General features: G+C 37.6%; 1 long non-coding RNA gene and 1 pseudogene across 1 annotated transcript; both read right to left on the reverse strand.

Annotated features, from left to right (window-relative positions):
* Nucleotides 1-1,028: 1,028 nt before the first annotated feature.
* LOC111734275 lies at nucleotides 1,029-1,147 on the reverse strand (annotated as a pseudogene).
* A 3,333-nt stretch (nucleotides 1,148-4,480) lies between these two features.
* Nucleotides 4,481-11,748, reverse strand: LOC111734273. Its single transcript, XR_002778394.1, has 3 exons — nucleotides 11,629-11,748; nucleotides 10,486-10,554; nucleotides 4,481-4,506 (listed from the first exon to the last, which is right to left on the reverse strand). It is a non-coding gene; the product is annotated as an uncharacterized LOC111734273 (long non-coding RNA).
* Between the last annotated feature and the right edge of the window lie 2,279 nt (nucleotides 11,749-14,027).

The raw sequence follows: 14,027 nt of genomic DNA on the forward strand, positions 1-14,027 counted from the left end.
GAGGATTATACTAGGTGAAAAATCAAGAAATAATTGTATAGTGTATGATTTCAACTACAATAAATATTATGCATGGAAAAATCTGTCTGCCTGTCTATCTATCTGTCCGAAATAATGACATGTCTACAATATTGCTGAATTTCACAGGTACTCCCACAGTTCTACAAACTGTTGGTGGTCCCAGATGCCTGGAAAGATTGAGACAAAATCACCATAATGTTAACTGGGTGCGATTATGCACAGAAGGAAAGGAAGAAGATTGTACACCAAATCTGGGCAAAAAAAAAAGGATTATACAGATGTTCCTGCCCATAAATGCCTGGGGTATCAAGCTCTTTGGCCCTCTGATCTAGGAGAATTAAAGGTCTTGCAGAATGCCTTCAGTCATTATTGAAATGTTTCCACCTGTCCCTGTCGAATCCTGGTGATGAGAGAAGTAAAATAAATCAAGTTGTGAACATCTGTGATGGACTAAGACAGAGCACAATATGACAGTTCTAGTTACTTGAATTAAAAAGCCTCATTACTGGGTTGTCATATTGAAAGAAGAAATGCCAAATGCTTAAGTGAACTTGCCTGGAGTTACAATCCAAACCATTAAGAAGAAATTAATTAAAGATGTCTCGAAAATTTGCAGCTATTTTGGTTGATGTTCATTATTTGAAATGGTACAAATATTAATGGAATTTTATTTTCACTTCCATAATTAGTGTTTGAAGAACATCTCCGAATCGGAGTCTCTTGCTATCTATTCCTTTCTCACTGGCTGCTGTAGTAAACACTGTCAGCTTCCTACCCAACAGTCTTGCCTCTCTCTTGTTCCTTGGGAATACAACCCAGGTTTTGTTCAATCTCCTCTGAATTGCAATGTCTTTCCCCACACTTAAGTAATGAGTTTTGATTGGACTTTCTTTTTTTCCTTCTTTCTTTTTTTTTTTTTTTTTTTTTTAGGCAAGGTAACCCTTGGTTGACCTCACAGATTGCAAGGACCTTGTCAGCTTACAATCCCTTATTTTTTTAATTTTTTATGCCTACAGCACCTGGTCTTCCTAGGTGGTCTCCCATCCAAGTCCTAACCAGGCCCGACCCTACTTAGCTTCCAAAATCAGATGGGATCGGGCTTGTTTAGGGTGGCATATTGATTGGACTTTCTAAATCGAGCATTTCTCTTGGTAAATGCTTGGTTTGGCTTAAGAAAGTTATGTAATTCTGGCCAATGAGACTTTAGTGGAAATCTGATGGAGGCTTCTGAGAAGGTTTCCTTTGTTCTTAAAAAAGAACTTAAGACAGATATAGACTTTTGTTTTGAGAATTAAATAATTAAATGAGCTAATGGATATAAATAGCTTATAACAGTAACTGGAACACAGTCAATAATTGACTGGCATATAACAACTCAATAATTGTTAAGTGTCATTGTTGTATTGTTGCTGTTGCTATTATTATAAATATGTAGCAATGTAGAGTGGCTATGATACCCTAGATATGGTATAAGATGTGTACACTATATTTCTATCATTGTAGCTAAAACAAGGACTAGCCTACAGTGAAAGCACATAGCCTCAGGAAGAGTTTTGACAAAACTAAGATCTCCAAGAATTTTCAACTTAATTCTGCAGAAGCTGGCTCAGAGCTAATGGGATATAGGTATGGAGCAATATTATTCATTATACTATAGTCACGGGGAGAGCTCTGAAGCTCCCTCAGTAGGAAGAAAGAATCTCATAAAACTCCTGTTTATTTTTCTTTATTCTCCATTTGCTACTCCATTCCAACTCCCCAAACCAAATCTTTCTACACCTATAACTTATGTATTATGTGTTGGTCATATGGTAATAACAAGATTACAAGAGCTGAAATCATAAAATAATATATTCTAGAAAATGAAAAACTCAAATTGAATGTAGAAACATTTCAATTTCCAGATGATTTTTATTTTCATTCACTTAACTCTAATGTGAATACTAATGAAAGGTTTAGAAATACTGGCATATACAGGACACAAATGACATTTCCTCTCTGAACTCTTAAGCAAGGCATTAAAGAATAACAAGTATGAATATTAAGTATTTTAGTTTTATATCTCATGTATATATTCCAAAAGTAGCACTTAATGTAAACAATAATCATTAATGAACAACAACAAAAAACTTTCAGTACCAGAAAATAATATAATGCCACACTACTCCACAACTTGAAAGATTAAACTGAGGTCAAAATATTAAGACATTGCATATACATTTGTGCCAGCATTTGTAAATTTGTACCTTTCTTCATTCTTTTACTAGACAAAAATCAAAGTGTTTCAGAGGATGTCAGGGGTGCTGTTGATAAGGTTCCATTTTCCACTAGGTAGAAGATTGGTCCAGATGATGCTAGGAAGTATCTGAACTAACCCAAGTTGCTATCTAGATACTAAGCATTAGAATATTGGCGTGGCAACTTTCTCTATAGTCTTGTGCAAGTCTTCCCTCACAAGCATACCTCAGTTTCCACTTCTGTAAAATAAGATACTGAACCTGAAGATCTCTTCCAGATCTAAGATCTGAAAACTCTCTTCACAAATTGTGGCAGAGACAAATTCCACAATCTCCCTCTCTCTCCCATCTGCATGCCTGGAAGTGAAGTGATCCAAGATGATGGAAGAAGCTCAGTCCCCAAGTTCATGGTTGGCAGTAGGGCTACCCAAGAGAGCATCCTAACCAGAAAAATCCACATAGATTTTAAACAAGTGAGAAATAAACTTATATTGAGTTAAGGTGTCATAAATTCCAAGAGGTATGCTACTGCCAAAATGAACATTAGCTTGACTAATACAAACACAGACACATACATAATACACAAAGTCAGATCTACTATCACAAACGCTGACATTAAAAGTCTGAGCATTGGTCAGAATATTTCCCTTGGCTGTAATTGTGGATATTAATAAGTCCAACAAGCCTCTGGGAATAGATAAAGGTAAGGTAATAGCACAAATGAAAAACAGTGTCTAGATACTTCGTAACAGAGCTATCAAGAAATTTAAAAATGCTTTCGACACAGTAAATCATATAAATTCTAATGAAAGCACATACAATTAGAGCATTTTCTACTTTAAAACTATGTGTCCTTCGGTTTAATAATGTAGATTGTCAATTTTGCAATATATACATGTATCAAATCATCACTTTGTACATCTCAAACTTATACAATGTTATGTCAATTATATCTCAATAAAGCTGGAAAAATATAGTTTAGATTGTCTTAAAATATAAACTACAATCTAAAAATGTATATATTTATAAATTTCTAATAGATCACGAACTTAAAAATTATAAGCTCTGACAAAATTTCCTACAAATTTGTTCTCAGATGTATTCTTTTATATATAGGGATGTCAGAATATTAGGCTTTTTGTATCTTTCCTGCTTTTCATTATTTTTAAATACAATATTCTGCCTTAAGGGTATTTAGAAGTACCTTTTTTATATCATTTATAACCATTATGAACATTAAATAAATTCTGAAAAATAACTTTTAAACATTACTTTATAATCTCAATGTTTAGATAACAAAAATGGAAATAATTGAGAAATAAAATTGAGTAGTATTTATTGTATGAAATAATATTTCAACCATTCGTAGAATAACCCCAGAAAATGAACTAAATCTAAAGCTGGGGGGTTGACAAAATGGTGATTTATTGTTTTCTCTCTTTCTCCCTCTGTTTTTGCATATTTGGACATTTTTTGCAAAATCTTTTTTAAAGGGTATGGGGCATAAAACAAGCCCCACAAAGGTGTCCACATCCTAATTCCCAGAACTTGTGACTATGTTAAGGTCATATGGCAAAAGGGAATAAAAGTTGTAGGTGGAAGTAAGGTTGCTGACCACCTGGTCTTAAGATGGGGAGGTCATCTTGGATTATCTGGGTGGGTCTAATGTAATCCCAAAGGTCTTTATGAGAACAACAGGGAAGTAGGACAGTGAGAGTCAGGGAAGGAGATGTGATGTTGGAAGCACAGTTATAATGGTTCAATATGAGTACAATTTGATCACGCATTGCTAGTTTTGAAGATGTAGATGAGCCAAAGAATGTAGGTGGCCCCTAGAACCTGGAAAAGGCAAGAAAATGGATTCTGTGCTAGCTCCTCCAAAAAGAATGCAGCCCGGTCAACATCTTGATATTAGCCCAGTTAAACCCATTTCAGACTTATGGCTTACAGAACCATAAGATAATCAATTTGTGCCGTTTAAGCCAAGTTTGTTCTAAATGTGTTACATCAACAACAGGTAACTAATACAGGGAGAAACATTCATCCTTCCCCATTCCTCCCACTCACTTGTGGAGGGGTGCAGTATGCAGAATAATGGCCTTCCAAAGATTTCCATGCTCTAATCCTTAGAAACTGTGAATATGTTATGTTATGGCAAAGTGGGGATTAAGGTTGTTTAATCAACTGACCTGGAGATGGGGAGATCATCCTGGATTATCTGGGTGGGTCTGAAGTCATCATAAGAGTCCTGAAAAGTAGAAGTGAAAGGCAGAAGAGAGGTAAGAGTTAGTAAGACTTGACAGCGCTGTGCTGTTGGCTTTGAAAATGGAGAAAAGACTCATGGGCCAAGGAATATGGGCAGCCTCTAGAAGCTGAGAAAGTCAAGGAAACAGATTCTCTCCTAAAGCCTCCAGAAAGAACAAAGCCCTGCTGACATCTTGATTTTAGCTCATTGAGACCCATTTAAGATTTCCAGTTATCTGTAACATAACAAATTTGTGTTGTTTTAAGCAATACAGTAATTTGTTATAGCAGCGTTAGAAAACTAATATAAAAAATTTTTTTGTTGAATATGTCTCTGTGCTTAGCACTTAGAGACATACCAAAAATGCTTTGGTCCCTGTCTTTGAGTTGCTTACCATCTGCTTGACAAGACAAAGGAATGTCTAGGGGGTAATAACAGATGACAGAGAGTTTAGAGCTAAAGTGAGGGATACAGAGGATAAGTGCTTCTGGAATTCTGACCACATAAATGGACATAAATCACTGGACCTAGATTGTTCTTAACAAAGAATTCTGTAGGTATAGGAGGGTGGCACTGGATAACTGCTGACACAGTGGGTTATCCGTCATTGTACTGTACTGCCCAGAATGTTACAAACGAGATCTCTGGGCATCCGAAGGGAGCCTGAGGTGATGGGTGGCTCTCATCTCCACACTGACGTGCTGTCATACAGAAAAGAATCACTAAACACCACATAATGTGGGCTAATAATCCATTAGCCCACACATAAGAAACCCTTCCAGCCCCAAAACATCCCAGCTGAAGTTATTGCCATACTGCTTGTAGAATTCATCTATATCATCACTCGTTCCCTCCTTCCAGCCCACCCCTCCTATTTTCAAGCTAACTGATACTTGCATTCACCTTCTCCAAGCTCTCACCATTTGTCTCTTCACTTCAGAACTTAGCCATGAGAACTTGGATGACTAAACCTTTCTATGCCTCAGGTTCCTAATCTGTAAAATGTGAATGATAACAGGACCTATACCACAGGGTAGTTAGCTGTGAGGATTAAATGAGACACTGTAAGTAAACTGCTTAGAAGAGTGCCTGGTAAGTCCTCAAAGTACGGTATGATTATTATCATTCTTTGGGACCAACTTACTTGATCATAAGTTGAACAACCATATTTCCACTTTGCACAGGACAGCCCAGGTTTACACATCCTGTCACAGATCAATTATTAACAGCACCCCTTGTCGCTCACAAAAATGTCCTTAAGTGGAACAAGGCAAGAAGCCAATTGTTAAAATTCAGTTATCAGATTGGTAGCAATAGAAAAGCTGACTTATAGTAAAACATCTGGCTCATTTGTAAATGTTCCCTGCCTAAGGAGCAGGATTTGTGCTAGGACCAGAGCTGGGACTGAGTCCCTGGAACAGGCCAAAGGTATAGAAAAGGCTGTGGACAGAAGACTTCACACACATGTTATATTTCTCTTCTCCTTGAACAATTTCTTCTTCATGCTCCCTAATCCAGGTAGAAAGCAGAGATTAGAAAGAGCCAATTCTACCACCATTTGATTTTTTTCAAGCAGGCATTTTTGTCTGTCTCCCTAGAAAGAACAAAGTCAAATCCTTTTGATATTGAATTGCCTCGATACTTTAAAGCCCCAGAGCTGTGATTATGGTCTGAAAATAGCTCTTGACATAAAACAAAGATTAAAGATTCAGGTAAGTTTAAAGATGGGTTCTCCTTAGTTCTAAAGAGGCTAAAATCAAGGTTAGACCAAGCATCAATTTATTATAGGCATAATATAAGTAATTGTATGTGAACATTTTTTTCTTTATAATAGCTTTTCCTTTAGAACAACCTCTTTCAATCTTTACGTTCATGATTTTATATGTATATGGATACACAGAGAGAGAGAGAGAGAGAGAGAGAGAGAGAGAGAGAGAGAGAGAGAGAGAGAGAGAGAGAGAGATCTGTAGGTATTGACATGGAAGAATGTCTATATACATGCTGCAATGCAGAAAATAAGTGTAAAAAAATAAAAATAAAAATATGGAACATACATGTCTATATATACTTAATGAAGAACATAAAAAAAATATTTCTGGGGAGCGAGAAAGGATTAATGAGAGGTAGGTAAATTTTACATTTTACTATATAGTCAATATGCTTCTGTATCATTTTACTTTTTTAAACAATAAGCATATGCTAACTTTTGTAAGTAAAAAAATTCATACCAAAAAATTATCATTTTGAGTTTTGAGCATAATTAGGTTTCCAAAGCATGCAAATATCCCTTTTAAGACTATGTATTAATAGTGAAGACAGTTGGACCACAAAACAAAGATTTTAATTTGACATTAATTGTTAATTGGAGGCCAAAATAACTAACAGGAAATAAACAGCCTCTTGAAAGCATAACAGCCCCACATTGCAACTTCTATACTCAAGAAACCCATTCATTTCTTAAAACCTATAGGATTGTGGAAGGTAGAATTCTAAAACACCCCTTTGGTCTATAAACCCTGCATAATACTTTCCCTTTGAGTATGGTTAGGACTTGTAAATATAATGGAATTTCACTCACATTGAGTATATGAGTACATGATTCATATGGCAAAGGTGAAAAAACTTTGAAGATCTTTATTAAGGTCTGTATTAAGTTGCCTTTAAGAAAACAGGAGATTTTCCTGAGTGGGCCTGACATAATCAGGGGAGCCCCTTAAAACTAAGACTAAAGTTCAGAGACAGGAGTAGCAGCAATAAATACTTTCCTATTGACCTTGAAGAAGCCAACTTCCATGTTACACAGAGGGTCATGTCACATGGAGTGGCAGGCAGACTCTAAATGGCATGCAGACAGAGGCTGAGCCTCAAGAAATTGAATTCTGGCTTCTGGTTAAGATAGCGGAGTAGGTAAATGCTGTGCTGGCCTCCTTTCACTACTACATCAAAACTACAACTAAAGTACAGAACAACTATCATTAGGAGGTGCCTGAAGTCTAGCGGAACAGAGTCCTATAACTAATGACATACAGAAGAAACCATCTTGAGACTGGTAGGAGGGGCTGAGATACGAAACGAGCTGGTCCCATACAAATGTGTGGTAGCTGAAAGTCAGGAGGGATATTTTGACTGCGGAGGTCCCCCATGAGGAGTGAGGGGTCTCAGCCCCAAACTGAGTTCTGCAGCCCATGGTTCCAATGCTGAGAATAGAACTTCCCACACCTTCTGGCTGTGAAAACAAATGAAGGTTGAGGTTGAATGAGACAGAGGGCTGCTAGAGTCCCAGGAATTCTGTCTAAAAGGCCCATGTGTGGATTTACTCACTCTGAGATCAAGTGCTGGAGCAGTGTTTTGAAAGTCACCAGGGACATATGGGGAGGAATTAAGTTGTCTGGCTTCAGGGTGAGGGCTGGAGGGTCAGCTTTCTCCCAAAAAGAAGTGCTGGCAGAGGGCAATGTTCCTTTGTTGAGCCCTTCCCCAACCCAGTGTGTAGACACTTGTGGGTGTCCAACTTACAGGTCCACCCAAGCCAACAAACAGGCTATCTTGACTGATACTGTGGACTTTCCTAAAATCTCTAAAAAATCCTAAACAAGCAGCACCTGACCTCGGCATGCCCCATACTGCTTGCTGAGTGGCCCCAAATCAGGCAATAGCAGCAACCAGCCTCAGTTAGCAGCTTAGCCTCTCCCAGGCACCTCTAAGCTCAGCACAAGTGGCAACCATTTGCAGATTACTTTGTAGCTCACACCAATGGCTCGGGGAAGGGCACAGGCAGTGGCCTTCAACATAGGCTTGGCCTGCAACAGAGGCCCAACCAAAAGGCAACAGAGCCAACACACCTGGTAGCCAGCTTCAGATCACACCAGAGCACCACCTAACCACCTCCACAAATGATACACCCAAAGGACAGACTCAGCAGGCACCAGAGCCTTGCTAAAGCGAATCCTGCTCCATTAGGTCAGTCCCTGCACAACAGCTCCTCCACCACAGTCACAGACAGTCCTCGCATCAATCAGCCCAAAGGTCAATCCCTGCCATTGAGGAGCAAATAGTGATGAAGGTTCAACTACAGTAGGAGGGCACACATAACCCACATAAGGCACCTGGAGCACCTGGCTCAGGTTGTGAGGATGACTGTGCCGCTGGGCCCCACAGGAGACCTACCACATAAGGCTACTCTGATAAGACTGGGAGACATAGCAGCTCTACTTTATGCATGGAAACAAACACAGAAAGGCAGCCAAAATGAGAGGACAAAGAAACAAGCCCCAAATGAAAGAAAAGAACAAAGCTCCAGAAAAAGAACTAAACAAAATGGAGAAAGCAATCTACCAGATGTAGAGTTCAAACATTAGAGGGAATTAATGGAGATTAGATGAAGCGGAGAACTGAATCAGAGATTTGGAAGATAAGGTAGCAGAAAACACCCAATCAGAACAGCAACAAGAAAAAAAGAATCCCTCCCCCCACAAAAAAATGAGGATAGTTTAAGGGGCCCCTGAGACAACATCCAGCATAGCAACATTTGCATCATAGGGGTACCAGAAGTTGAAGAGAGACAGCAAGGAATTAAAGAGATGATAGAAAATTTCCTTAACCTGGAGAAGGAAATATACATACGACCCAAGGAAAAGCAGAATTCCAAAAAAGATAAACCCAAAGAGCCTACACCAAGGCACATCATAATTAAAATTATATAGGTAAAGACAAAAGTTAAAGTTGAAGAGAGAATCTTAAAAGCAGCAAGAGAAAAGCAGTTACCTACCTACTGGGGAGCTCCCATAAGACTGTCAGTTTATTTCTCTTTGCAGGCCAGAAGGGATTGGCACAAAATATTAAAAGTGATAAAAAACAAGGACCTAAAACCAAGATTACTCTATCCAGCAATGGTATTATTTATAATCATAGGACAGGTAAAGAGCTTCACAGACAAGAAAAAGCTAAAGGAGTTCAACACCAAACCAGTATTACAAGAAATGTTAGAGGGACTTCTTTAAGAAAAAAAATAGAAAAAAAGATAAAAAATATAAATAATAAAATGCCAATAACTGCATGCCTATCAATAATTACTTTAAGTGTAAGTGGATTAAATGCTCCAATCAAAAGATAGGGTGGCTGAATTGATAATAATACCCTTATATATGCTGCCTACGAGAGACTCGCTTCAAATGAAAACACATACAGACTGAAGGTGAAAGGATGGTAAAAGATATTTCATGAAAATGGAAATGAAAAAAAAAAATCTGGGGTAGCAATACTTATACCAGACAAAATTGACTTTAAAACAAAGGTTATAATAAGAGACAAAAAGGACCTACTTCTGAGTATTTATCTGAAGAAACTCAAAACACTACTTTGTGGGGACATGTACATGTACATGTTCATTGAAATGTTGTTTGCAATAGCCAAGACATGGAAGCAACCTGGGTATCCATCATGAATTAATAGATAAAGAAGTGGCACATATATATAACAGAATACTACTCAGCCAAAAAAGGAATGAAATCTTACCACTTGTGAAAACATGGATGGACCTAGAGGGTATTATGCTAAGTGAAATAAGACAGACAGAGAAAGACAAATGTTATATGATTTAACTTACATGTGGAATCTAAAGAGTAAAATAAATGAATAAACAAAACATAAAAACTTATAGATACAGAGAACAAACTGAGGGTTGCCAAATGTGGGGAGGGGGTGTTTGAGAGGATGGTTGGAAAAGGGAAAAGGATGAAGAAGTACAAATTGGTAGTTACAAAATAGTCACAGGGATGTAAAGTACAGCATAGGGAATATAGTCAATAATATTGTAATAACTATGTATAGTGTTAGATTGGTACTAGACTTACCAGGGTGATCACATCGTAAGTTATATAAATGTCTAATCACTATGTAATATTGCATGTCAACTGTAATTTAAAAATTAAAAAATATTTTTAATAAACATTTTGTGCAATCTGCAGCCATTTAGGGAGTACTCACATTTTATGCCGATCTAGTGGGTGTCTAGTAAAGAGAGATCCAAAGGCTGTCACAGACAATACAGTGTCCCTGGAAAGAAGAAAAATTTTAGAAACATGTCAGACATTAATAAACTATCAAAGCCACAGAAAACTAATTTGGGTTGAATTTTTTATGATAATTATTTTAAAAAGATTTTCATGTTTGCAACTTTTATGCACTTTGTAAAATAAAATGTCCCAATGTGTAAATGGAAATTTTAGCATCTTGTCATTACTTTGACCACATTTTCCAATAATTACAACATAAGACAGTCTGTATCATGCACTTTTACGGAAAGGCACTATGTCGATTTGCAGGACTATAAACATGAATGAGAAACAGTCCTTACCTTCAGGGGAAACACACAAACATATAAACAACTAGAATGTAAGTACAACTGTTACGTAGAACATAAACAATATGCGGGACAGTGCAGTTCTAGAGTTAGGCCATCTAGGTCCAACTCTCAGCTTCACTACCTAGCTCTATGACCTTGCACAAGTTCCTTTGCATCTCTGTGCCTCAGTTTTTTAATAACTCGATCTACTCCATAAGGTGGTTGTGAGCATTAAATGAGTTACTACTTGTGAAATATTCAAAACAGGGCTTTGTATATAGTAAATATTATATATTTGCTAAATGAATAAACAAGAACAGAAGAGCAATTAATTCTGATCAATAACGGCTTATCTAATTCTTAAAGCACTTCAAGCAATAGTTCTATGAACATTTCATACTTTATTTCATCTAAATTTCAGAAAAACTCTATGAAGTAGATACTTTTCTAATTCCCATTTTACAGGTAAACAAACTGAGGATTGCGGATATCAAATAACTTTCACAAGTAAATTGTGGAGCTCGAGTTCAAACCTAGATAGTCAGAACCCTGACCGGAAAAACATGTGCAGGGAAAATGAAATTTTAGTTGGAACTAGAATGAGCAGTGTTGATTGGCAAACAGCTGAGGAATTCCCAACAGAGGAAATGGCATCAACAGAAGGCATGGAAGCTTGGGATGTGTTCCTGTAATGCATAGCTGGCACCACCATACCTCTTCAGTACTTATATAAATCCTGTCCTGCATGTACCTGTTCTATAAGCAAAGGAAAATATGAAGAGTACCTTTCAATAATCCCAGAGCTCATTGTTTCCTCATTAAATAAAGCCTTGCTTTTTTTTCCAGCCAATTCTGTGTTTAAACGAATTTGTGCCATTTGTTCATGTGTTTCTGATATCCGAGTCTGAAAAAAAAAAAAAAACATATATAAGAAAAATAAATTAATCGTAAAAAATGTTCAGTTACCAAAATATATTTCTGTTGAACTTTATTCTGATTTTCATTGTTGACTCAATTGGCATTAAAAAATCAGTGATGTCTCATAGTAGTTAACTATTTCATCATGTAAAAATGGCAATTCCTTACTATGTGTTGTTGGAAAAGAAAAATCAAATTAGTTGTTTCAAAAAAGAAAAAGAAACTGAATTCTGCCAGTGACTAACAAGCTTGGAAGAGAATCCCAAGCCTCAGATGAGATTGCAGCTCTAGCTGACAATCTGATTGCACCCTAGCGAGACCCTGAGCAGAAGACCCAGCTAAGCCATGCGTGGACTCCTGACCCATGTAAACTGTGAGACATTAACTGTGTGTTGTTTTAAGTTGCTAATTTTCTGAGAGTTTGTTATACAGCAATAGAAAACTAATACAGGGATTAAGCCCAATTCTCTGCTTGGCATTTAAGATCAGCCTCTATTTCATGTTTTTTGCAAAATTATCTTCCACTGTTCTTTGTTCTAGCCCAAGACAACTCTCTATGCAAGGCCTCATAAATAAGTAGCTGACATGCTATCATTACCCCAAGAAGAGATAGCAGAGAGAAACGGTTAAATGCATGGACAACAAACAAGTGCTGTCCACCAGAAAGCTGTACTATGATAAAATTGTTCTCTATATCTGTGCTGTCTTCTATGGAAGCCACCAGCTACAGGTGGCTATTGAACACTTGAAATGTGGTTAGTGCTACTGAGAAACTCAATTTTAATTCTATTCAATTTTAATGCATATAAATTTAAATAGCCACCAGTGGCTACCAGATTGGACAGTGCCGTTCTAGAGTTAGGCCATTTAAGTCCAACTCTCATGTCCACTTCTTAGCTCTAAGACCTTGCACAAGTTCCTTCTCTTCATACCTCAGTTTTTTAATAATTTGATCTACCTCATAAGGTGGTTGTGAGCAGCATTAAATGAGTTACTACACGTGAAGTATTCAAAATAGGGCTTTGTATATAGTAAGCATTATATATGTTTGTCAAACGAATACGTAGATTCTACTACCCTTTTACCCCCATCTCAATCCTACCCATTTATTTTTTAAACCCTAGAGCTTTCCCCCTCTTACACGAAACCTTTGGGATAACTCTCAAACCACGCAATACTTACTGGCTGTCAAATTAATTAGGCACCTAATTGCATACTGCCTTAAATTGTTATTGAAATATGTGTGGGTGTATTTTCTGTCTTTCTCCAAGGGTAAATGGTCCTCAGTGGAAATTGCTATATCACATGTGCCTTTTTGTATCCCTCATAGTGCTGAATACACATCAGTTTATCTAAAAGACATTCAATCAATACTTGTTGACATTTGTATAAGGCCTTGAAATAGAGATGGAAAAGGCAGAGACAATTACCAGAAATACTACTAATACATTTCTGCCTAAGGTGCCACTAGACTCGAATAACATAGAATCTTTAAAAACATACTGCCAAAAGTCTAGCTGTCAAGACTCGAGAGAGAGGAAGAAATTAGAATCCTGGGCTGAGAAGTTTGTAAAGAAGAGGATACCAATGACCCTGAGAAGGAATTAGTACCCAGGTAGTACACAAACACTCTCTCAAAGCAAGCACAGCCCATAATATACCCAGAGAGGGTTGTATCATTATATGCTATGGGCACTGGAGGCTTCTCAGATGACAAAGATCCAGCCTTCTTCCCTGAAGATTAGAGACGGTCAGTCCAAAGAGGTTTTGACCCTTTACATCCTAGGATGCTGACTTTGCTGTAAACTCCTGGAGCAGCCTCAAGACTCATAGAAACTAGTGCTGTTGAAAACAACCCTAATCCCAAAGTCTGACTCCTGGCCTACTTCATTCCTGCCTTATGCTCAATATGACAGTCTCCTGTCCACTGATCCTGCCCAGACTTTTATTTGGGATCAGGTCTCGATCTGCCAAATCATTTGAAACTGCTTTACTTCCTGCCTAAGAATGAGATTTCGGTTCGATTACTATCAGGACCTGTGCCCCTACTAACTCTCTCTATATGACTGCACCTCTAGCTTAAGCTCTGTCTATACTATGTCTCCAAGCAGCCTGACCATCTCCCACTTAAATCTTCTTTAACTTGGTAGGCCGTTGTGCTGCCTTACACTAGACATATAACTCTAGGGGCTTCCTGGACATATAGCTTCCAAGGAGCTCACTTAAGTTCACACTCTATTCTCTGTTGTAATCAACTAACTTTGTT

The sequence above is a fragment of the Pteropus vampyrus genome, unplaced genomic scaffold (assembly GCF_000151845.1).
Source record: "Pteropus vampyrus isolate Shadow unplaced genomic scaffold, Pvam_2.0 Scaffold934, whole genome shotgun sequence".
NCBI lineage: Eukaryota > Metazoa > Chordata > Mammalia > Chiroptera > Pteropodidae > Pteropus > Pteropus vampyrus.